General features: G+C 38.9%; 1 protein-coding gene and 1 pseudogene across 2 annotated transcripts in view; both read right to left on the bottom strand.

Moving 5' to 3' along the window:
- KHDRBS2 (KH RNA binding domain containing, signal transduction associated 2) overlaps positions 1-25,562 on the bottom strand; it is a 796,734-nt gene that overhangs the window by 288,539 nt on the left and 482,633 nt on the right. The window lies entirely within an intron of this gene.
- Positions 8,099-10,360, bottom strand: LOC105603636 (CAP-Gly domain-containing linker protein 3-like; annotated as a pseudogene).

Raw genomic sequence — 25,562 nt, forward strand, 5'->3', positions numbered from 1 at the left:
CTATAATACCCAAAATTTGTCTTTTTTGTTACCAAAATCAGGTTTCAAAATTTGCTATTTTGAAATAACAACAAAGAAATTCACAGCACTGGTATATGTTCCTTCCAATCAGGGTGAGGCAAAGTCTCCCTATGAAACAATTTCTGTAAAATTCACGAGTGCATCTCCAGTAAGGCCCTCCAACTGTAGTGGAATTTGACATAAACAGTACAAAAAAGCTCAAAGCAGACACATGTTTGAATGTTACTAGAAAGGACTTATGCTCATAGTCTGCATGTTTAATGTATATGCATAATTGCCCAGTTATGAATTCTCATGTCCATCTGTTATGATGGCATTTTTCCCAAATATGAATTAGGAAGATTATTTCACTTGTGTGTGGATGCCAGGTAATGACAGGTGTAGATAGGCTACAGAGGGGCACAGCATGGGACAATTTTATTGTCAAATTCCCTCCTCTAAGACTCTAATGGGCACTGATCCTGCACATTGAAAACTGATTATAACCACCAATATCATATGAATCCGAATTTATCTCTACCAATGCCATGTTGCTGTCAAATGACACCAGGGAAGAATGAAATTCAGACTGTAACCTATCTAGGCCATGACAAAAAGACTTGGGTGAAACTTTCAGCTCCTACAAACAGGTTAGGACTCTTGGACCAGAGTAATAAACAGGGAGGTATGAGAGGTAGTGGATCCTGCGCCAATATCAAATCTGTAGCCAAACTGGAATGGGTAGGAAACTATTTTATGAAAAGAGCTAGTTCTGGGCAAGGCAGACCATTATTTAGCTATTAGATAACAGCTATTAGCCAACGCAGTTCAGTTCAGTTCAGTCACTCAGTCGTGTCTGACTCTTTGCGACCCCATGAATCATAGCATGCCAGGCCTCCCTGTCCATCACCATCTCCCGGAGTTCACCCAGACTCACGTCCATCGAGCCAGTGATGCCATCCAGCCATCTCATCCTCTGTCATCCCCTTCTCCTCCTGCCCCCAAATCCCTCCCAGCATCAGAGTCTTTTCCAATGAGTCAACTCTTCTCATGAGGTGGCCAAAGTGCTGGAGTTTCAGCTTTAGCCTCATTATATCCAAAGAAATCCCAGGGCTGATCTCCTTCAGAATGGACTGGTTGGATCTCCTTGCAGTCCAAGGCACTCTCAAGAGTCTTCTCCAACACCACAGTTCAAAAGCATCAATACTCTGGCGCTCAGCTTTCTGCACAGTCCAACTCTCACATGCATACATGACCACAGGAAAAACCATAGCCTTAACTAGACGGACCTTAGTCGGCAAAGTAATGTCTCTGCTTTTGAATATGCTATCTAGTAGCCAACACAAGGCGAGCTTTAATCAGCCCAGACTAGAGACTAGAAAAACTCATGAGCAAAATGTTGTCAGGAAATGATAGTTAATGTCTACTAAAAATCTGCTCAGTGTATGTCTCTGCATAAGATCTGTATAAAGGCTTTATATTTATCAAACGAAATTGAATATCATAAAGTGAAAATGTTGTGCAGTTTATATCTTGAACTACTAGAGATGATAATTTGTTACTCAAGATTGTTGTTTTTTGTTTGTTTGTTTGTTTTTAAACCATTACTAATGTTATATTGCACTCTATATAAAAATCACCAAAGAAGAACATAGGGACTATATAGATTATGTTTATATTCTGCAGGATTATTGGAAGAGTTTATATCATACTTTGTTTTATTTTAAACATTAGCCACGGATATATGAGGTCTATTAACCAAGACTTTCTAATCATGAACGACTTGTGTGTTTGGTCTTATACTTAGTCACTAAGTCATATCTGACTCTTTTGTGATCCTATGGAGTGTATCCTATGTCTATAGGATTTCCCAGGTAAGAATACTGGAGTGGGTTGCCATTTCCTTTTCCAGGGGATCTTCCCGATCCAGGGATTGAATCTGAGTCTCCTGAACTAGCAGGTGGATTCTTTATAACTGAGCCACCAGGGAAGCTCATAATTTCATTGATCCTAGCTTATAAAATCACCCATGACCACAGGTTAGATTGTGTGGTAGATAACTTTTTAGTTAAAACTAAATGAGAGACAAAGGCTTTTATAAACATAGCAAGCTGCGTTTGTTAAAGTAGAGTCATAATGACTAAGTTTTATTCAGCAAATTTTCTTTGTAGCTTACTGTGCATATGATACAGGAGCTCTATCTGCATTCTTAAGTTGAAACAGGCACTACAGTAAGTCTCCTTCACACAAACATTCATGTTTTGAATGTTCAAAGAGGCTATTATGCATTCAAATGTCCAATTATGTAAGTTAGTTCATGTGTGCTGTCACATGTGCGCATCCTCTACAAGTGGTTGTGCTTTTGTGTACTTTATTGTACAGTGCTGTATACAGTAAAGTAGTGCAGTGTCTTTATTTCAAGCCCAGGATGTCTGGCTGCAAGTGTAAGAGCAGTGGTGACACAGCTTGTACTGCTCAGAAGTGCCAACAGATGAGAATGGAAACGAAAGTGAAAATAATTGAGAGAGTGGAGTGAGGCAGAAAGATCGTAGACATTGTTTGTTCGATCCAAAAATCTGCAAGCAATAAATGCTGGAGAGGGTGTGGAGAAAGGGAACCCTCCTACACTGTTGGTGGGAATGCAAACTAGTACAGCCACTATGGAAAACAGTGTGGAGATTCCTTAAAAAATTGCAAATAGAACTACCTTATGACCCAGCAATCCCACTTCTGGGCATACACACCGAGGAAACCAGAATTGAAAGAGACACATGTACCCCAATGTTCATCGCAGCACTGTTTATAATAGCCAGGACATGGAAACAACCTAGATGTCCATCAGCAGATGAATGGATAAGAAAGCTGTGGTACATATACACAATGGAGTATTACTCAGCCGTCAAAAAGAATTCATTTGAATCAGTTCTGATGAGATGGATGAAACTGGAGCCGATTATACTGAGTGAAGTAAGCCAGAAAGAAAAACACCAATACAGTATACTAACACATATATATGGAATTTAGGAAGATGGCAATGACGACCCTGTATGCAAGACAGGGAAAGAGACACAGATGTGTATAACGGACTTTTGGACTCAGAGGGAGAGGGAGAGGGTGGGATGATTTGGGAGAATGACATTCTAACATGTATACTATCATGTGAATTGAATCACCAGTCTATGTCTGACGCAGGATGCAGCATGCTTGGGGCTGGTGCATGGGGATGACCCAGAAAGACGTTATGGGGAGGGAGGTGGGAGGGGGTTCATGTTTGGGAATGCATGTAAGAATTAAAGATTTTAAAATTTAAAAAATAAAAAACAAAAAAAAAAAAAAAAAAACAGAAAAAAAAAAATAACATGAATCATTCAACCATTGCCATGAGTCCAAAAGAAAAGATCGTGAAACATGTGAAGTCTGCTGTGACAATGATGTTGACAATAATATTGAGGAAGCTTGGAAAAGTGATGGAGGCCATGAAGAAACTTCTTAGTGTGTGGGTGTAGAATTAGTATCATCATCTAGTTCCACTTAGCTTAATGCTGATTCAAGAGAAAGCTAAAGGTAGTTCTATTTGCAATTTTTAAGGAATCTCCACACTGTTCTCCATAGTGGCTGTACTAGTTTGCATTCCCACCAACAGTGTAGGAGGGTTCCCTTTTCTCCACACCCTCTCCAGCATTTATTGCTTGCAGATTTTTGGATCGCAGCCATTCTGACTGGTGTGAAGTGGTACCTCATTGTGGTTTTGATTTGCATTTCTCTAATAATGAGTGATGTTGAGCATCTTTTCATGTGTTTGTTAGCCATCCGTATGTCTTCTTTGGAGAAATGTCTATTTAGTTCTTTGGCCCATTTTTTGTAAGATCAGAAACTATAAAACTCCTAGAGGAGAACATAGGCAAAACACTCTCAGACATAAATCACAGCAGGATCCTCTATGATCCACCTCCCAGAATGCTGGAAATAAAAGCAAAAATAAACAAATGGGATCTACTTAAAATTAAAAGCTTCTGCACAACAAAGGAAAATATAAGCAAGGTGAAAAGACAGCCTTCTGAATGGGAGAAAATAATAGCAAATGAAGCAACTGACAAACAACTAATCTCAAAAATATACAAGCAACTTCTGCAGCTCAACTCCAGAAAAATAAACGACCTTATGACCCAGCAATCCCACTGCTGGGCATACACACCGAGGAAACCAGAATTGAAAGAGACACATGTACCCCAATGTTCATCGCAGCACTGTTTATAATAGCCAGGACATGGAAACAACCTAGATGTCCATCAGCAGATGAATGGATAAGAAAGCTGTGGTACATATACACAATGGAGTATTACTCAGCCATTAAAAAGAATTCATTTGAATCAGTTCTGATGAGATGGATGAAACTGGAGCCGATTATACAGAGTGAAGTAAGCCAGAAAGAAAAACACCAATACAGTATACTAACACATATATATGGAATTTAGGAAGATGGCAATGACGACCCTGTATGCAAGACAGGGAAAGAGACACAGATGTGTATAACGGACTTTTGGACTCAGAGGGAGAGGGAGAGGGTGGGATGATTTGGGAGAATGACATTCTAACATGTATACTATCATGTGAATTGAATCGCCAGTCTATGTCTGACGCAGGATGCAGCATGCTTGGGGCTGGTGCATGGGGATGACCCAGAAAGATGTTATGGGGAGGGAGGTGGGAGGGGGTTCATGTTTGGGAATGCATGTAAGAATTAAAGATTTTAAAATTTAAAAAAAGAGAGAAAGCTAAAAACCTTTATGACGACTTGAAGAATAAACACAGCAAAGAATCAGAGGTCTCATCTTTTAACCCCAGCCATGGATGGTTTCATTGGTTCTAGGCTAGAGTCAAACTTTACAACAGAAAAGTCAGTGCTGAGATAGTGAGAGCCAATACAGTAGTTTCCCAGGAATTTCCTGAACTGTGAAAGAATCATTGATGAAGGTGTGTACTTACCCAAGTACTTTTTTAATGTGGATGAGACAAGACTGTACTGTCAGAGGATGCCATACTGAAGTTACATCAGTTAAGAGGAATTGCAGATACCAGGCTTGTTCAGTTGCTCAGTTGTGTCTGACTCTTTGTTACCCCCATGAACTGCAGCCCGTCAGGCTTCCCTGTCCTTCACTATCTCCCAGAGCTTGCTCAAACTTATATCCATTGAGTCAATGATTCCATCCAACCATCTCATAATCTCTAGCCCTCAATCTTTCCCAGCATCCAGGTCTTTTCCAATGAATCAGCTCTTTGCATTAGGTGGCCAAAGTATTGAAGCTTCAGCATCAGTCCTTCCAATGACTGTTCAGGGTTCATTTTCTTTAGGATTGACTGATTTGATCTCCTAGTGTTCTTGCCTTAGAGCCCCATGAATACAATGGTATGAGAATATAAAGCAGCAAAAGGTAGGATAACTTCATTGTTTTGTGGCAATGTTTCAGTGATATCAAGCTGAAGCCTCTCTTAGTTTATTATTCAGAGAAGCCAAGAGCCCTTAAAAATATAGCAAGAGCTCTCTCCATGCAGTGTGAAAGAGCAACAGGTCATTTTTCCAGGTCTGTTTTTTCTGCCACTTTATTCTGGAGGTAGAGAAATATTCGTTGGAGAAACATGTCCCATTCAACATTCTTTTCGTGCATGACAATGGTCTGGGCCACTCCCTATTCAGGTATGAGTTCCATCCCAACATAAAAATAATGCATCTGCCATTGAATACTATGCTTTTCCAGTTTATGGACAAGTTATAGTGACTTTCAATAAATATTATTTATGTCAGACTTTTCATCAGGCAGTAACGATTCTGGAACAATCTTAAAACATTGACTTTACTTGGCATAAAGTTACAGCCATCACCAGGAATGGGGTTTACAGGAAACTTTGCCTGCAGTTTGTTCACAATCTTTGTGGATTTGAGATGGTGAATGAGGAGTCCAAAGAGGTCTCCATCAACTTAGTGACCTTCAGCAAGAAGATGTAGCTATATCTTCAAGAGGAGGACTTCATTGAACTCCTTGCTATGCAATACAAGGAGCTTACTAATGAAGACCTGATGGAATTGGAGTTCTAGAGAAAGGATGAAGACAGAAAAGAGGAAGAAGTAACTGAAGAACTGAAGAGGTACATGGCATAGGAAATGGCAGGAGTTTTTCTTTATTTGAGGAGGCACTGTTAGTTTTTGACGCACAGGACCTGAACGTAGAATGGTACATGAAGGTTGCAGAAGCCATTCATGATGCTATCTTGTGCTACTATTTTTCATCTATGACAAGAAAAACAGAGCCACTACCCAGACATCACTGGATTGTTTTTACAAGAAGGTAGATAGAATTGAACCCAGCAAGGAACAAGAACTTGTGACATCAAAGACCAGATGTGAGTGAAATTGCAGCTTTCCCCATCTCCTATTATTAGAATCCTTCAGTTATACTGTCTTCTACCTTCTTTCCCTCCCCCAGGCAGTAACTCTTCTTTCCTGAACACTCAAGGGCAGTCCATGTATGTCAGGTATTGCATTTTACTGCTGAATTTGTCAAGTACTGTACTGAATGATTAAAGGTGCTTTCTTTTTTGTATTTCTTTTTATGTATTATTTGTGTGAAAAATATTACAGACATATTACAGTATAGTACTATGGAGTTGATTGTGTTAGTTAAGTACCTAACTAACTTTCTTGGACTTATGAGCATATTGGATTTATGAACATGCTCTTAGAACAGAACTTGTTTGTATGTAGGGGACTGACTATAATTTAATACTTTCACATATAATACATACCTTAATTTACAAAATGAACTCTTGGTTAACACAGGACTCGAAATCTTAACAAAGAAATCATCATGATAAGGAAATGTTTAAAGGAGAGTGCAAATTCTGTTCATGAAAAGGTTGATAGGATATGTCTCACATGGATGATTTTTATCAATATTCTCAATTCCAGTCCTTCCCCAAACATGAAAAAAATTATATATTCAAGATAGTAAAGCATCTGGCCAGCTGGAGTTTTAAAAGTATCTAAGGGAGTTTAGAAAGTATCTAAATGATCCGTTTATTTATTCAATGAACTGTTATTATTGGTATTTTTGCCATGGAAACATCTTTATTGAGGGGAGCATGGGTCGTGTTGAGTTTGGGGATGTGTGGTGAGCCATCCTTTGTCTTAGGGGTCCCAGGTCTGCCCTGGACCCCTAGGTCTTCAGGGTCTCTGTAGGGATATTTTTATGGCCAGGGTACTGTGAAGTCCTTTAAGGCCAGTAGCTTAGATTCGGTGTTTAGGACCTATTATCAGAATGTAGATTGAAATGGGGGCTCCAGGATTTGCACCGGAGTCCTTGATGCCCATCATATATTAGAAATGGCTGCTTGAGGATTTGGAATTTCTATGGGGTTGGGCTTCTTGGAATTTGGGTATCTTCAGATTCATGAACTCAGGATATGGAATTCCTCTGGTTTCCAGCGATGAGAATTTCTCTTTGGGGTCTCCTGGTGCCTGTGAATTGGGTCTTGAGGTGACCTGGGAGCCTAGGATGCATAGACTGACTACAGTCTCCTCCATCCCAGCCACAAGGACCTCCATGACTGGGGATTGGGATTGAAATTTTTAACTTTGGGGTTCCCTTGGGATTTGGGCCTTCCACGAACTGGTGGTTCTGAGAGTTAGGGCTTTAGGTCTAACAGGGGCTGTAGGACTTGGGGACATGTACTCTAGGGCTTGGGCTCCACAGAGTTCCAGAATGAGACCTCCAAATTTTAGAGTCCCCCAAAAGGGGAAATAATTACTTAAAAATAGAGAATTTTCTGGGAGCCTGGCCAGCACAGGTGCTGTTGGATGTATGGGGTGGGCTTCATACAAACCACTTGTTGTTTTTTCAAGGTGCAGGGGATAGGAAATCTTGGGGGTTCTATAATTAGCACTTCTGGGACTGTTTTAGTGTCTGTAAATTGGGAGTGATCATGGGCTGGTTAGTGTTCTCTTCTTGAGAGGTATGAGAAGGGGTTTTTCTTAATAGAAGAGGTCTCTGGTTGCAATGTAAGTGTTTAATAGTGACCAAGTTGGTTACAACATCTTGAGGTAACTGTTTTTAAATGTGGATCCACTACTCTATTGCTCTGGAGGTGTTTCTTTCAATGGGATTCAATGGGGGAGGGGGCTTCTCTTATTAATAGCAAAGGGTTCTGATCCAGTGACTAGTGACTCAGAAAGTTCTGATGTAGAGCATTACATAGAGGAAGTCACCATTATTTATGGGGATGTGGAAATCTATTATTGGGGGGGGCTTGTCTAAGGGGCTAGGAATAGTCTATAGGTACTACACCCAGGGAATCTGTTTCTGGGTAACCTAAGATCTGTATTTGGGAATATCATGGGGAAATCTGTTAATAATGGGACCTCGAGGGCTTGCTAGTGGGGCTCTCTATTCTGGATGTGTTGCTGGGAATTTCTATCTCAGGTGACTGTGTCAGGAGACACTAGAAGGGGCTCTGTGTCTCTGTGGGATGTTCAGAGCCTCTAAACCTGCATCACCTCCCTGGCAACCAGGGAAAACCAGCAGCATAAAAGCAACCAGAAGGCAGATTTCTCTGATGCCATGTCTTTTGGGATCCAGTAGGTATATTTGGGCTGTGTCAATGCAATTTGTTCCACTTTTTTGGCTCTGACATCATCCCCAGGGAGGTCAGTGGATTCACCAATCCTCTGAATTTGAGATGCTGGTGTAAAGACTCCATCCTTGGGGGGACAGGTGAAATTCCTGACACCAAAGACAGCTGTCATGCTTGCCGGTGGGCTGGTCTAGCTCGATACCATACCAGTAACCTGAGGTCAAGTCTGTCTTCCTGTAGAAGCACATAATCTCTTATTTCTGGCCTATGACCAGGATTTGGTTTCCAACCTCAGGCTTGGTTCCTTCATGCTGCCACAAGCAATGCAGAAACAAGGATGAGAAGGGCTTTCTCTAATTCTCATGCTCCCTGTGGCCTTTGCCTGTGATGTGGGAAAAGTCCACCTGGAGAGCCTGATGTGTGGAGGTGAGGGGTATGGGAGGTGCGTCCACTGCCTTGGAAATCTTGGACACGGAGGCAAAAGACCCTGCTTGGGAGGGCAGATGAAGTACTGGACACATCTAACACAGTCATCATTCTTGCCCTCAGGTTTATCCAGCTTCTCACCCACCCACTTGCCACTGGTGAACTCTGTGGTCCTGCAGAACCACAGCAAGCTTGTTTCTGGCCACCCAGTAGCATGTGGTCTCCCAGGTTCAGACCCAATGCACTGAGCATGAAATTGCCTGGGATGTTGTCACATAGTTGGATAGCATGATATTAGGGAGCATGCAGGAGAGCAGCACAACCTCCTCCAGTGGCACCTGCAGCTCCTTGGCCACCAGAAATGCCTCTATCTTGTCCAGAGACATATCCATGGGGTCTGGGACCACCTTCACTGGGACCTGTCTCTTTCAGTTCCAAAGCTCTGGATTGATGCCATGAACCAGATATTTGGCCACATCCAGGCACAGGTTGGTCTGGAGGAGGAAATGGCAACCCACTCCAGTATTCTTCCCTAGGAAATCCCATGGACAGAGGAGTCTGGCAGGCTACAGTCCATGGAGTTGCAAAGAGTTGGACACAACTAAGCAATTGAGTACACATACACACATAGGTTTGAAGCAGTGGTGTGTAAGGTTGAGCCATGGTTGAAATCACTGCACATGGAGTTCATGCCTTGGGGTCTGTGCACCCTTCAGTAGCAAGTGCTCAAGATCCAACAGGTCAAAATAGGCCACATATTGAAATGCATTCGTGTTGGTGCAGTGGCTGTACAGGATCATGTCTATGTCCAGTATCAGCAGCTGCTGGGAGAGGCACATGGCCACCTTATGGTCCCCAACTTCATGGTTCCCAGCCTTGCATGAATAAGGGAGCAGTGTCATGTTGGTCAGCCGATTGTGATAATTCCAAAGCCAGCCTCAATGCAGAATCTCATTGCCAATGACATTGATCTTGTGTTGGACTTGGGGCATCCACTGGCACATGGTGGCAAGTAGCTCAGGGTTAGTGATATACAAGTCAAACAGAATCTTCTGATAGGCAGGGTCATTGGGGTGGAAGAAGGTAAAGTCCAAGGGAAGTGCTGCAGGTGCTGGAGGGTGCACAACAGGCTCTGTCAGCACTCCTGGGTGGGCCTGGGATGCTCTGGGACAGGCTTGTCAGCCTCCTCTTCTTCTTCTACTGTCATGGCGAGCCACCAGGGCAGGATCTGTCTTGGTCATTGTCCATGGTGGCCTTCAGAGGGAAAGTACAGAGTTGGGGGTTGCCTCTGGCAAATCCTCAGGTGAATGTGGTTGGAGACCAAAACTGAAACTGGAGAAACTGGAGTAATGGTGTGTCAGTGTCTAGGGAAGTGATAGGGGAGAAAGAGAGACAGAGAAGGGGATGAGGCCCAGATATTGATGGAGGATGGGGTGGAGAGGGCAATTTGATGCAATTTTTTGAGTTGAAAGTATGTACCAGGCACTGAGATAGTACTGAGGACACAGAAGAGGCCTGAATCAATGGAGCAAGTGAGTGGAGATGCTGCATCCTTGCCTCTTTTCATGAAATATAAAACCAACCAAAATTTCAGCAAAATACCTGGGCAAGGAGAGAGGCCTTCTTTAAATTCTCTGAATCATTGTTCACTCAATTCAAATTTGATTCCTTCTGTTGGTTTAAAAAATATTTATTGCCAATATTATACTAATATTTTAGTGGCTGCTACTCTTTTGTTATACTTACTATTTTTTTTATTCTGCATATGAGTGATATCATGCAGTATTTGCCTCTCTCTATGACTTATTTTACTAAACATAATAGCCTCTAATCAATTATTGTTGCATACATATTTTCAAACTAGCATTTTTCTTTTCTTTTAATATACCCAGGAGTGGAATGGCTAGATCCTATTGCAGCTCTATTTTTAGAGAAATATCCGGACTGTTTTCCTCAGTGTCTGCACCAATTTACATTCCCACCAACACCGTTCACAGGTTCTCTTTTCCCCACATTATTGGCAACATTGGTTATTTGTGTTTTTGTAGGTGATAAGATAGTCATTCAGAGAAGGCAATGGCACCCCACTCCAGTACTCTTGCCTGGAAAATCCCATGGATAGAGGAACCTGGTAGGCTGCAGTCCATGGGGTTGCTAGGAGTCGGACAAGACTGAGTGACTTCACTTTCACTTTTCACTTTCATGCATTGGAGAAAGAAATGGCAACCCACTCCAGTATTCTTGCCTGGAGAATCCCAGGGAGGGGGGAGCCTGTGGGCTGACATCTCTGGGGTCGCAGAGTCAGACACGACTGAAGCAACTTAGCAGCAGCAAGACAGTCATTCTGACAAGTGTGAGGTGGTATCTCATGGTGGTTTTAATTTGCATTTCCCTGATGATGAATGAGGTTGAGCATATTTTCCTGTGCATGTTGGTCATCTGTATGTCTTCCTTGGAAAACTTTCCATCAAGGTCTTCTGCCCATTTGGATCATGGCATCCAATCCCATCACTTCATGACAAATAGAAGCGGGGAATGTGGAGGCAGTGACAGATTTTAGACAGCATATTAAAAAGTAGAGGCATCACTTTGGAAACAAAGGCCCATATAGTCGAAGCTACGGTTTTCCCAGTAGTCATGTATGGACATAAGAGTTGGTCCATAAAGAAAACTGAGCACCAAAGAATCGATGCTTTTGAACTGTGGTGTTGGAGAAGACTCTTGAGAGTCCCTTGGACTGTAAGGAGATCAAACGAGTCAATCCTGAAGGAAATCAATCCTGAAAATTCACTGGAAGGACTGTTGCTGAAGCTGAAGCTCCAATACTTTGGCTACCAGAGTTGAAAAGCTGACTCACTGGAAAAGACCCTGATGCTGGTAAAGATGAAGGCAAAATGAGAATGGGCAACAAAGGATGAGATGGGTGGATGGCATCACTGACTCAGTGGACATAAATTTGAGCAAACTTCAGAAGATGGTGGAGGACAGAGAAGCCTCAATGTGCTAGAGTCCATGGGGTTGCAAAGAGTTGGTCATTACTTAGCAACTGAACAACAACAAGGATGCTTTCATTTAATACAGACATATAATTTGAACTGAGATTGGATTCTAAGGAGTATAATGGCAGGAAACGATGTTTATGGTTATTAAATACTTCAACTTTACTCAGGCAGTTAGCAAACCAAAAAGCCAGTAATTTGTCTTTTGCATTATCACGGATATTGCTTCCAAAGTATCAGTGAGGACCCATTAGATCTATGGTTCTCCTTCCTCTAACACCCACCAGATAATTTATAGATTAGATGTACATATTTAAGTCTGCTTTTATAATGAACAAAACTATTTTTCCTGGAGGTTTGAGTTCCATAGTTTTCTAAAATACACATGATTCTAAACTTAATTAATCTGATAGTTACAAATCAGCTATTTTGAGGCTTAGAATTTAATTCTAAATGTGATTACCATATAGTCTTGTTCTGAAAAGTTTTAAAGATATTTGTAAAATCTTCTTGGCTCAGAGATGGATGTCAATGTGAAGGCAGAGCACCCAAGTTTCACAAATAACTCTTGCAATTCCTCTAAATTATTTGCAACACATAATTTTGAGACTCCATCCAAACTTCCTAGATACCTCAACCTCTGTTTTATCCATATTTCAAACATAATTATAGTATATTTACATATACAAATCAATATTGAAAGAATTGTCAAGTCCTGCTTGAATAAGCACTGCAAAAATTTTTTTTATGTTCAGAATCAAGTGCAAATACTGATTTGAAAACTAATAATCTGAAAAATAATGCAAAATAAATTTTAAAAATCAATCAGGGTATCAAGAGAATAAGGGGGAAGTATTTGCAAAAGAAATACCTGAAAAAATGTTATCAAAAAATATACAATCAACTCTTCAACATGAACAATAGAAAATGAATAGCTTGATTTAAAAATTGACAAAAGACACTTCACTAAAGAAGATACACAAATTGCAAAGAAGTATGTGAAAAGATGATCATCATTCTATGCATTAAGACAGGCCTTCCTGCCCATCACCAACTCCCAGAGTTCACCCAAACCCAAGTCCATCGAGTAAGTGTTGCCATCCAGTCATCTCATCCTCTGTTGTCCCCTTCTCCTCCTGCCCCCAATCCTTCCCAGCATCAGGGTCTTTTCCAATGAGTCAACTCCTCACATCAAGTGGCCAAAGTATTGGAGTTTTAGCTTCAGCATCAGTCCTTCCGATGAACATCCAGGACTGATCTCCTTTAGGATGGACTGGTTGGATCTCCTTCAGTCCAAGGGACTCTCAAGAGTCTTCTCCAACATCACAGTTCAAAAGCATCAATTATTCGGCGCTCAGCTTTCTTCACAGAAGAAAGCTCACATCCATACATGACCACTGGAAAAACCATAGCCTTGACTAGACGGACCTTTGTTGGCAAAGTATTCTCTGCCATTCAATGTGCTATCTAGGTTGGTTATAACTTTCCTTCCAAGGAGTTGGCGGCTTTTAATTTCATGGCTGCAATCACCAACTGCAGTGATTTTGGAGTGCAAAATAATAAAGTCTGACACTGTTTACATTGTTTCCCCATCTATTTTCCATGAAGTGATGGGACCAGATGCCATGATTTTCATTTTCTGAATGTTGAGCTTTAAGCCAACTTTTTCACTCGCCTCTTTCACTTTCATCAAGAGGCTCTTTAGTTTCTCTTCACTTTCTGCCATAAGGGTAGTGTCATCTGCATATCTGAGGTTATTGATATTTCTCCCGGCAATCTTGACTCCAACTAGTGCTTCTTCCAGCCCAGCGTTTTTCATGATGTACTCTGAATATAAGTTAAATAAGCAGGGTGACAATATACAGCCTTGACATACTCCTTTTCCTATTTGGAACCAGTCTGTTGTTCCATGTCCAGTTCTAACTGTTGCTTCCTGACCTGCATATAGGTTTCTCAAGAGGCAGGTCAGGTGCTCTGGTATTCCAATCTCTTTCAGAATTTTCCACAGTTTATTACTACACACTAATTAGAAGGGCAAAATACAAAACACTGCTTATTATGGTTGATTTACGTTGTACTGCAGAAACCAACACAACACTGAAAAGCAATTTTACTCCAATAAAAAAATAAATTAAAAACAAAATTCAAAACACTGACAAAACCAAATGGTGGGAAGAGTATGAAGCAACAAAAATTCTTATTTATCATTGATAGGAATACAAAAAGGTACAGCTAATTCAGAAGACAATTGGGTGGTGCTTTATAAAACTAAACCCCAAATAGGCTTAAAATTAATATCTGCAAAAAACCTTGCACATAAATATTTAAAAAGTTGTAGTGATAATTACCAAACTCTGGAAGTAACTAAGAAGTCTTTCATGGGCGAGTAGGTAAATAAATTGGTATACACAGAATATAAGGGCATGGCATCCCATTCCAGTATTCTTGCCTGGAAAATTCCATGGACAAGCAGCCTAGTAGACTACAGTCCATGGGGTCACAAGAGTTGGAAATGACTAAGTGATTAACATTTCATTTCATTTTCAGCATTTTTAAAAATATGAACTAAAAAACATTAAAAGACATGGAGTAAATGTAAATATATGTTACTAAGTGAGGGAAGGCAGTCTAAACAGTTAGATAATATATTATTCCAATTATATGATATTCTGAAGAACTCAAACCTATGGAGGCATAAAAGAATCAATAGTACCCAGGGGTAGTGCAAGGGAGGGATAAACAGGTGGAATGCAGAGGGTTTTTAGGGCAGTGAAACTGTTCTGTATGATACAATAATGGCAGGCACATGTCTTAGTCCATTCAGGCTCCTATCATAGAATACAGAGTGGCTTATAAATAACAGAAATTTATTTCTTACAGTTCTAGCAGTTCGTCAAGGAGATTCAGTGTCTGATGAGGGCTGAGTTCTTGGATCATAGATAAAGTTTTTCTCTGTGTCCTCACACAGCAGAAAGGGTGAGAGATCGCTCTGGGTCCACAAACAATGGCTCAAATTTCATTTTATGAAGGTTTCATCTTTAAGATTTAGCCACATCAAAGGTCCCCACATTCTAATACCATCACTCAGGTGGTTAGGATTTCAACATATGTATTTTAGAAAGACAGTATATAGCAATACATGTCATAACGCCTTTGTCAAAACACTTAGAAAGTGTATCACCAAGAGTGAATCCTAATATAAACCATAAATTTAGGGTAATAATGATGCTTCAATGCAGGCTTATTAACTGTAACAAATGTGCCATCTGGTGGGGGATAGAGGCAGGGGATATATGGGAAATCTGTGTACTTTCCTCTCAATTTTGTTATAAACCTCAAAATGCTCCAAAAATAAAGTTTATTTACAAAGGCGATCAGAATATGGCATGATGATATGAAATAAAGGCCACTTTTATATAACTGAAACAGCTCATGCAAGCTTAACAAATCTGGTGCCAGATAAGCATGTATCTTCTCACCAGAGGCAGGAGCTCCTCTGTCTGGGCAGCTGCTGTGCTGGGAGTCCTAGAACATCCTGAACCCTTGGTGTTCTTTATGACTCCCCACAAGTGACGAAGAGTGAAAGGATTATCAACCCCATCCACAGACAATGTGGGGCAAATCACAAGCAGACAGTTAGTGTCAGGAAACATTTTAAATACCTCACATTTATCATCTTTATCCCAGCTAACATCTTCTTTTCAAAGTATCCTCTAAAAAAAAAAAAAAAAAAGTATCCTCTTGTCTGAGATCCTGCCAGAGAAGGTCTACTCAGAAATTAAGCATGTTGGAATCAAAAGGTCACAGATTTCTGAGTCAAAGCTCTGAGTTCCTTAGTGTACACATATTGTTATGAGCTTTATGAGAGGGATGTCCTTCCAAATCCATGTGCTCATTTGAAAAGACAAAAAGCAGTCAAAGAATCTCACTCTACCATCGTTTCTAAATTGGTATTATTGTCATTCATGGTGGTGGTGGTGCTGAAGTTGAGTTTTTGATATGTGTGTAAAGTGTGTGATGGTAGCTGTCTAAGGAACTGAGACAGGGGAAGCAAATGATTAGATAAATGTAGAAATCAGATCGATTTCTAGGCCTAGAGACAAGCATTTTGAGCTCTAGTTCAGATTCTGTCTGTGTGACATGAAAATCAGTTTTCCTCAGTCTACCACCTATTACCTTGTCCCTAAATTGAGTAACAGAAAATCTGACACTGTTTTGAGAGATTTGAGGAAAATTCAAATGATATTCTGAGCCTCTAGTAACCACATTCACAAGCAAATGTGTCTGTTATGCTATGTCTGTTATGTGTACATTAGAAAGAGAACAAAACCTGAGGGCAAGGATCGGGTGAAGGGAAAAGCAGAATATACAGCAGCCTGGTATTTATATGAAACAGGTTATTGTGCAGAAATTTTAAAACATACAGAAGACATCTAAAGGAGTCAGGGAAGGGTTAGCAAAAGCAACGTAAGTGTGACTTGGGGCACAGAGAAATGGGGTTGTGTAGCTCACACTGTAACAAAATGGGCAATAAATGACAGCGTAGTCATTTTTAATATGTTGGAAATTGACCTATAGAGTCTGATGAGATCTAAGTTCCTAGTGTGATTAGATAAATCTGTTGTGTCAAAATTATTTACATGAACTGTCTAGCTCTAAGCCTTTTTTTTTTTTAATTCTTAATTCTTGTGGACTGGCTAGTTTGGCATAACATGATCCTTCATTAATATCTCCCTTCTAAAAGGTAGTCTTTATCAATTTCCTCATTTCAGATTATTTCTGGTCATGTTAACTGGCATAAATTCCAAAAAGAATAATCCCCAAACAGTCACATTTTCCAGAGTTTGAAAACCGCTGGCCTATATATGAGGTAAGAAGAAAAGACCTACATTCCCTCTGTGAAAGTTGCAAGATCTGGAATGTTCACATAGGGCTCAGAACTGATATTTCAGAGAGATGAGGGGGTGAAACATCACTTAGTACCTTTCTCTCTAATTTTACAATTCTGAGTGGTGTGAAAAAAATCTGTTTTTATGTATCTGAGTTGAGATAAAATCATTTTCTACTTCAAAAATTGATACAAGACATCAAGAGCTTAAAGGAGAAATAACACATGATGTGGCATCACTGTAAAATAATTGTGGCATTACTGTGGATTGGTAGGATTTAGGTTAATTTCATGATAAAAATATTTTATGGGCCATGGCAGTTTTCTGAAGAGTTAAGTTTTAAAGCCATGAGCAAAGAATAAAATTATCTGTATATGACTCTGAAGACACAATGTCATGTATTGATTACTCATGTAAAATTTTGGTCCCATTGCCTGGGTCAGATTCTGACATTGATGCTGATGATCTGTGTAGTTTAATGTAAGAATTCAAGGCTATGAATTTTCTTATCAATAAATGAAATTAATAATAGTAATGAAACAGTATGACTATTTGGAGGATTAAATAAATAAGCATATGTAAATCGCTTGAGATAATGCCTTGCATATACTGATCACATGAAAAATGTTCATTATTGTCTTTCCATGCAGGTTATAGGATTCCCCAATTTGATGTATTATCTACTTAAATGTTATATCAACCTCATTTTATTTCTTTGCAGAATTATTTTTTTTTAGTTAAAAAGGAAATCTTCAAGTGCTAAAGGCATATGAATGTATTTTATCCCATAAGTTTCTAAAGTAGTAGAAATTCTTTAGTAATAGAAACTTTTCATGAAATATGAAAAATTTGCTATTGGTTATTTAGACTCAAAAGCTTAAGGCCTTGAGGAAAACCCTGACCTGATGAATTCAGGAGGTTTCAGAGCCATGAAGTAGGACTGCTTTTTTGTACGGTAAATTTAACCTACATTCAAGTCTGAAGTTAGTCTGAGTAATTATCTGGAAAATATGCAGTTTTAAAAAGTTCGCAAGCTAGAGCACATTTAGACTTAGTCCCCCAGCATAAGATTGGTATGAGATGAAGTCCTAAGGACAATAAATAAAACAAAAATTTATTGTTGTTTAGTTGCTAAGTCATGTCTGATACTTTTGCAACCTACTCACTTTTTTTGTTTTTGTTTTTGTTTTTTTTTAAATTTTAAAATCTTTAATTCTTATATGTGTTCCCAAACATGACCCCCCCTCCCACCTCCCTCCCCACAACATCTCTCTGGGTCATCCCTACTCACTTTTAAAAGAAAGTTTTGTAGGACTGCAACTGGAAAAATAAAAGTGAAATGCTTGTAATGAAGCAGAAGACTGATTTAAATCACTCCATAAAAAGAGAAGTTAATAAAGTATCAACATAAGCAAAAATGTTTGAACAGTGTGAGGAGGGACATTTTGAAGTCACTCAGTTGTGTCTGATTCTTTGTGACCCTAATAGACTGTAGCCTACCAGGCTCCTCTGTCCGGAGGATTCTTCAGGCAAGAGTACTGGAGTGGGTTACCACATCCTTCTCCAGGGGATTTTCCTGACGCAGAGATTGAACCTGGGTCTCCTGCATTGTAGGCAGATACTTTACCGTCTGAGTCACAACAGAAGTCCCTCAAGAAGTCCCTTGTGAAGAGGGACATTACCCACCTTAAAAATCAGATAAATTTTAAAAGTAGAAAACTACAAAAGCAAAAAAAAATTAAATAAAACAAATACTTAAGAGAAAAGTTTTAAGTTCAACTCATTTAGAAGGGGTATATAAACAAGGAAAACAAAATATCAGTTTATTAGTTTAAATCTGTATTCTTACTTTAAATTACATGATAGAATACTCAGACAATGAGCATCACAGGTCAAAGTTACCGGACATGTTGCCACTGCTGCTGCTGCTAAGTCGCTTCAGTGGTGTCCGACTCTGTGCGACCCCATACAGGACAGCCCACCAGGTTCCGCCGTCCTTAAGATTCTCCAGGCAGGAAAACTGGAGTGGGTTGTCATTTCCCTCTCCAATGCGTGAAAGTGAAAAGTGAAAGTGAAGTCGTTCAGTCGTGCCTGACTCAGCGACCCCATGGACTGCAGCCTACCAGGCTTCTCCTTCCATGGGATTTTTCAGGCAAGAGTACTGGGGTGGGTTGCCATTGCCTTTTCCACCAGATATGTCGAGGTACTTCTAAATGTTCCTGCCGTTTCTAGTGCCTTAATCATACCCATCTGCAACTGCTCTTGTATCATTTAACTAGTAAGTAACTTCTCTCGCAGTTATATGTAAATGGTATATTTTATAAACTTGTTTCATTCCGTTCAGTTCAGTTCAGTCACTCAGTCATGTCTGACTCTTTGCGACCTCATGAATCACAGCACACCAGGCCTCCCTGTTCATCATCAACTCCCGGAGTTCACTCACTCCTGTCCATAGAGTAAGTGATGCCATCCAGCCAACTCATCCTCTGCCATCCCCTTCTCCTCCTGACCCCAATCCCTCCCAGCATCAAGGTCTTTTCCAAGGAGTCAACTCTTCACATGAGGTAGCCAAAGTATCGGAGTTTCAGCTTCAGCATCATGCCTTCCAATGAACACCCAGGACTGATCTCATTTAGGATGGACTCGTAGATCTCCTTGCAGTCCGAGGGACTCTCAAGAGTCTTCTCCAACACCACAGTTTCATTATCTACACAGTAAAGTTAACTTCCTTATTTATTTTATTTCATTATGTGTGTAAATATTTTAGCAAATTAATTTGGACACTGGCAAGATTCCTGGGATTTTTCAAATTCTTATTAATCATTAAGATTGAAAGCAATACTTGTTTAGAATAAAAAGCAATAGGTAATGAAAAAATAAGTAAACTTTTAATGACATCTCTCCAGCACACCCTCCTGAAGTATAAAAAATTAGAATGATGTTCATTATTTTGCTTTTTCCTCTATCATTTTATTTTTCCTAATAAAAATCATCAGAGTATTCATGTTGCTTAGTGAGTTTCTCTTTTAATTGAGCAAGATAACATGACCAGTCTTCATGGCCACAGAGACAGAACTCACTCTTTTTAGTAGCTGATTAGGTCTCCATAGCATATATATCACTAATATGTTTTATCATCCTACTGTTTGTGGAATCTTAAAAACTGTCTACTCCTTTGTGATTATTATTTTATTGCATTATTTTTATGCTGAAATTAGATTCTCTGGAAAGGAATATTGAATCAATGATTTTTTTTAATTGCCAGACTTTCCAAAATGGTTTCCATTAATTCACATTTGTACTAACAAGATATTAAAATGCTCATTCTCCATAACTTTTCAAACAATCGTATGTCATCATTAAAAAAAATCATCTGTGTGGCTAAAAAATTTTAACTCATGGTGAATATCTTCTTAGTCATTTGGATACCCTTCCTAAATACCCTATTCACATTTCTATTGGGTTATTTGTAAATTCTAAGACTCTCTTTATAGAATTCCTGTTTCAATTCATGATGAAGTAATGGAGAGTAAATTTATCTTTCCATCTGACAAAAATAACAAATGAGAAATAATTTTTAAAAACTCAACAGTTTCAAAGCAATGGAATAAAGGTTATGGTGCATTGTCATCTATTAGTAACAGGAAACAAATGGGGTGAGTTTTATGATTTATTGCCCTTTGAAAATTTCCAAACCATGACATACATAAGGGAAATCGAGGCAAAACCCAGAACACTTGTTGTGTTGTAAAGACATGGTTGAGGTTCCGTGGAGACCAAAGCGGATAGAGTTCCAAGGAAAGAGTAGTGAAGAGTTGAAAAATTAAACAACTCTGAAATATAAAGATGTTGACTTCTGAACATTCAACAGAGTCCATTTCAGTGACCATTTGAGAAGAAACTACCCAGAGACAAGAAAAGTATCACCAGAAAAAAACTAGAAGAAAATGTTCATGTTTCTTAGTGGACCAGGAGTGGAGATTATCCAACTACACTGAAAGCTTTTAATTAACAACAATATTGGGTCAGGTACTCAGAGATTCTTTCATTAGTTTGGGGAATTACTAGCCTTAGATTAAACAGTTCCTTGTCCTTGTCTAATAAATCTTAAAAGTAAGACTAAGAAGAATCAATCTGTTAACAACTAACTTAACTACATTCCAAACTAAAGTTCAACAATTAAGAAAATAGTAATAGGAATAAGTATATCAATAATTACTTTAAATGTAAATGAATTAAATGCTCCAACCAAAAGACACAGACTGGTTGAATGGATTGAAGAAGAAGGAGGAGGAGGAGGAGAAGGAAAAGAAGAAGGAGAAGAAGGAGGAGAAAAAGGAGAAGGAGAAGAAGAAGAAGGAGAAGGAGGAGAAGAAGAAGGAGAAAAAGAAGGAGGAGATAAAGAAGGAGAAGGAGAAGAAGCAAAAGGAGAAGGAGAAGAAGGAGGAGGAGGAGGAGGAGGAGAAGACCCATATATATGCTGTCTACAAGAGATCCACTTCAGACATATGGACGTGTACATACTGAAAGTGAGAGGATGGAGAAAGGTATTACATGTAAATGGAAATCACAAGAAAGTGGGAGTAGCAAATCTCATACAAGACAAAATAGACTTCAAAGTAAACACTGTTACAAGAAACAAGGATGGACACTACATAATCAACAAGGGACCAATCCCAAAACTAGATATACAAATTGTAAATATTTATGCACTAACACGCTGCTGCTGCTAAGCTGCTTCAGTCGTGTCCGACTCTGTGCAACCCCATAGAAGGTAGCCCACCAGGCTCCACCGTCCCTGGGATTCACCAGGCAAGAACACTGGAGTGGGTTGCCATTTCCATCTTCAATGCATGAAAGAGAAAAGTGAAACTGAAGTCACTCAGTCGTGTCCAACTTTTAGCAAGCCTACCAGGCTCCTCCATCCATGGATCTTCCAGGCAAGAATACTAGAGTCAGATGCCATTGCCTTTTCTGGCACCTAACATAGGTGTATTCAATCATAAAGTAAATGCTAACAACCATAAAAGGGTAAATTCACAGTAGAACAATAATAGTGGGGGACATTAACACCCCACTTACAACAATGAACAGACCATGCAGAAAGAAAATTAATAAAAACATATAAGGCTTAAATGACACAATCAGATGAAAAAAAGATTGGTATTTATAGGAATTCCATCTGAATGCAGAAGGATATGCTCTCTTCACAAATGCATGCAGAACTTTCTCTAGGATATATTACATCTTGGATCACAAATCAAGCCTCAGAAAATCTGAATAAAATCAAATTATATCAAGCATCCTTTCTGACCACAAAACTATGAGATTAGAAATCAATTACAGGGAGAAAAAACATGAAAAACACAAACACATGGAAGCAAAACAATACATCACTAAATACATAGATGGTCATAGAAGAAATTTCTAAAGCTACATAGAGACAAATGTCAAGGAAAACACAAAAACTCAAACCTATGTGATGCAGCAAAAGCAGTTCTAAATAAAAGCTATGTTTAAAAAAAAGGAAAATCTCACATAAATAACTTAACTTTCCCCCTAAGCAGCTACAGAAATAAGAACAACAAAACTGTAAGTTAGTAAAAGAGAAGTCCTAAAAATCAGAGCAGAAATAAATGACATAGAAACAAATAAAACAATAGCAAGATCAATGAAACTAAAAGCTGATTCTTTGAAAAGATAAACAGACTTTAGCCAGATTCATCAAGAAAGAAAGGAGAGGATTCATTTCAGTTAAATTAGAAACTAAAGGAAGAAATTACTCCAAACAACCCAGAAATACAAATATGAGACTACTATTAGCAACTAGATGCCAATAAAATGAACAACCTGGAAGAAACGGACAAATTCTTAGAGTGCTACCATCTTCCAAGACTAAATCAGGAAGAAATAGAAAATATGACCAGATAAATTATAAGTAATTAAATTGAAACTGTGATTAAAAATCTTCCTACAAAGAAAGTTCAAGACCAGATGACTTTGCAGGTGAATTCTCTCAATTAGAAAAGAGTTAACACCCATTCTTCTCAAACTCTTCAAAAAATTTGCAGGGGAAGAAACACTCCAAAATTAATTCTATGAGGCCACCATCACCCTGATACAAAAACAAGATGAAGAAGTCACAAAAAGTTAAATAACAGAATATAGATGCAAAACTTTTCAATAAATATTAACAAGAAGAATCCAAAAACACATCAAAAAGTTCATAAACCATGATCAAGTGTGGTTTATACCAGGGATACAAGGATTCTTCAATAAATGCCAATCAATGTGATACATCATATTAACAAATTAAAGAATAAAATCCATATAATAATCTCAATGGATGCAGAAAAAGCTTTTGACAAAATTCAACATACATGTATGATAAAAACTCTCCAGGAAGTGGGCATAGAGGGAACCTACCTCAACATAATAAAGGCTATATATGACAAACTCACAGCAAACATTATTTTAAACTGTAAAAACTGAAAGCATTTCCTCTAAGCTCAGGAACAAGACAAAGACATTCACCCTTGCCACTAGTAAGCAACATAGTTTTGAAAGTATAGCTATGGTAATCACAGAAGGAAAAGAAATAAAAGTAATCCAAATTGGAAAAAAAACTAAAACTGTCAGTGTTTTGCAGATGAGACAATACTATACATGGAATATCGCAAAGATGCCATCAGAAAACTACTGGCACTAATCAGAGAATTTAATAAAGTTTCAGGATATAAAACTAATTCACAGAAACCTCTTGCATTCCTATACACTAGCAGCAAAGGATCAGGAAAAGAAGTTAAGGAGAAAATAATCTCATTTACCATTGCAACAAACCTAGGAATAAACTTATGTAAAGAGGGAAAAATCTGTACTCAGAAAACTCTAAGATATTGATGAAAACAATCAAAGATGACACAAACAGAAGGAGAGATATAGCATATTACTGGAGTGGAAGAATCAATATTGTGGAAATGACTCAACTACCCAAAGCAATCCACAGATTCATTGCAATCCCTGTCAAATTACAAAGGACATTTTTCACAAAATTAGAACAAAAATTTCCAGTTTTCATGAAAATACAAAAGACCCCAGATAGCCAAAGCAATCTTGAGGAAAAAGAAACAAACAAACAAAAAGCTAGAGGAATTAGGCCTTTTGACTTAAGGTTAAACTACAAAGCTACAGTAATCAAGACAGCATGCTGCTGCTGCTGCTGCTAAGTCACTTCAGTCGTGTCTGACTCTGTGCGATGCCATAGACGGCAGCCCACCAGGCTCGCCAGTCCCGGGAATTCTCCAGGCAAGAACACTGGAGTGGGTTGCCATTTTCTTCTGCAATGCATGAAAGTGAAAGTGAAGTTGCTCAGTCATGTATGACTGTTCACAACCTCATGGACTACAGCCTACCAGGCTCCTCCATCCACAGAATTTTACAGGCAAGAGTACTGGAGTGGGGTGCCATTGCGTTCTTCAAGACAGTATGGTACCAGCCAAATTTTAGATCAATGAAATAGGATAGAAACACCAATACAGTATACTAACGCATATATATGGAATTTAGAAAGATGGTAACAATAACCCTGTATGCAAGACAGCAAAAAAGACGTAGATGTATAGAACAGTCTTTTGGACTCTATGGGAGATGGAGAGGGTGGAATGATTTGGGAGAATGACATTGAAACATGTATAAGAAATGAATCGCCAGTCAAGGTTCGATGCAGGATACACGATGCTTGGGGCTGGTGCACTGGGATGACCCAGAGGGATGGTATGGTGAGGGAGGTGGGAGGGTGGTTCAGGATTGGGAACACGTGTACACCCGTGGTGGATTCATGTTGATGTATGGCAAAACCAACACAATATTGTAAAGTAATTAGCCTCCAATTAAAATAAATAAATATAAATATAAAAAGTAGAAAGCCCAAAGTCAAATCCATGCACCTACTAATCCATGAATCACTTTATCACAAAGGAAGGAAGAATATACAATGCAGGAAATATAGCCTCTTCAATAAGTGGTGCTGGGAAAACTGGACAGCTACATGTAAAATAATGAAATAAGAACACTTCCTTACAACATATACAAAAATAAACCTAAAATGGATTAACCATCTATAGGTAAAGCCAGAAAGTATGAAACTCTTAGAGGAAAATATAGGCAGAAGACTCTTTGACATAGTTGCTGTAAGATTTTTTTGATATACCTCCTAGAGTAATCAAAATTGAAATAAATAAATATGCAGATGGGACCTAGTTAAACTTTCACAGCAAAGGAAATCATAAACAGTACAAAAAGATAACTCTCAGAATGGGAGAAAACATTTGCTAGTGAAGCAACTGACAGAAATTAATCTCCAAAATATAAAATAGCTAATGAAGGTCAATATTATAAAAACAAACAACCCAATCAAAAAAAAAAAAAAGTGTGGAAGTTTTATATAGACATTTCTCCAAAGAAGACATAGATATGGCCAACGGGCACATGAAAATATGCTCATTACCACTATCATTTAGAAAAATGCAATGAAGTACCATCTCACACTGATCAGTATCATTTCAGTTCAGTTCAGTTCAGTCGTTCAGTCATGTCCGACTCATTGTGACCCCATGAATCGCAG

Source organism: Ovis aries, chromosome 20 (genome assembly GCF_016772045.2).
Source record: "Ovis aries strain OAR_USU_Benz2616 breed Rambouillet chromosome 20, ARS-UI_Ramb_v3.0, whole genome shotgun sequence".
Lineage (NCBI taxonomy): Eukaryota > Metazoa > Chordata > Mammalia > Artiodactyla > Bovidae > Ovis > Ovis aries.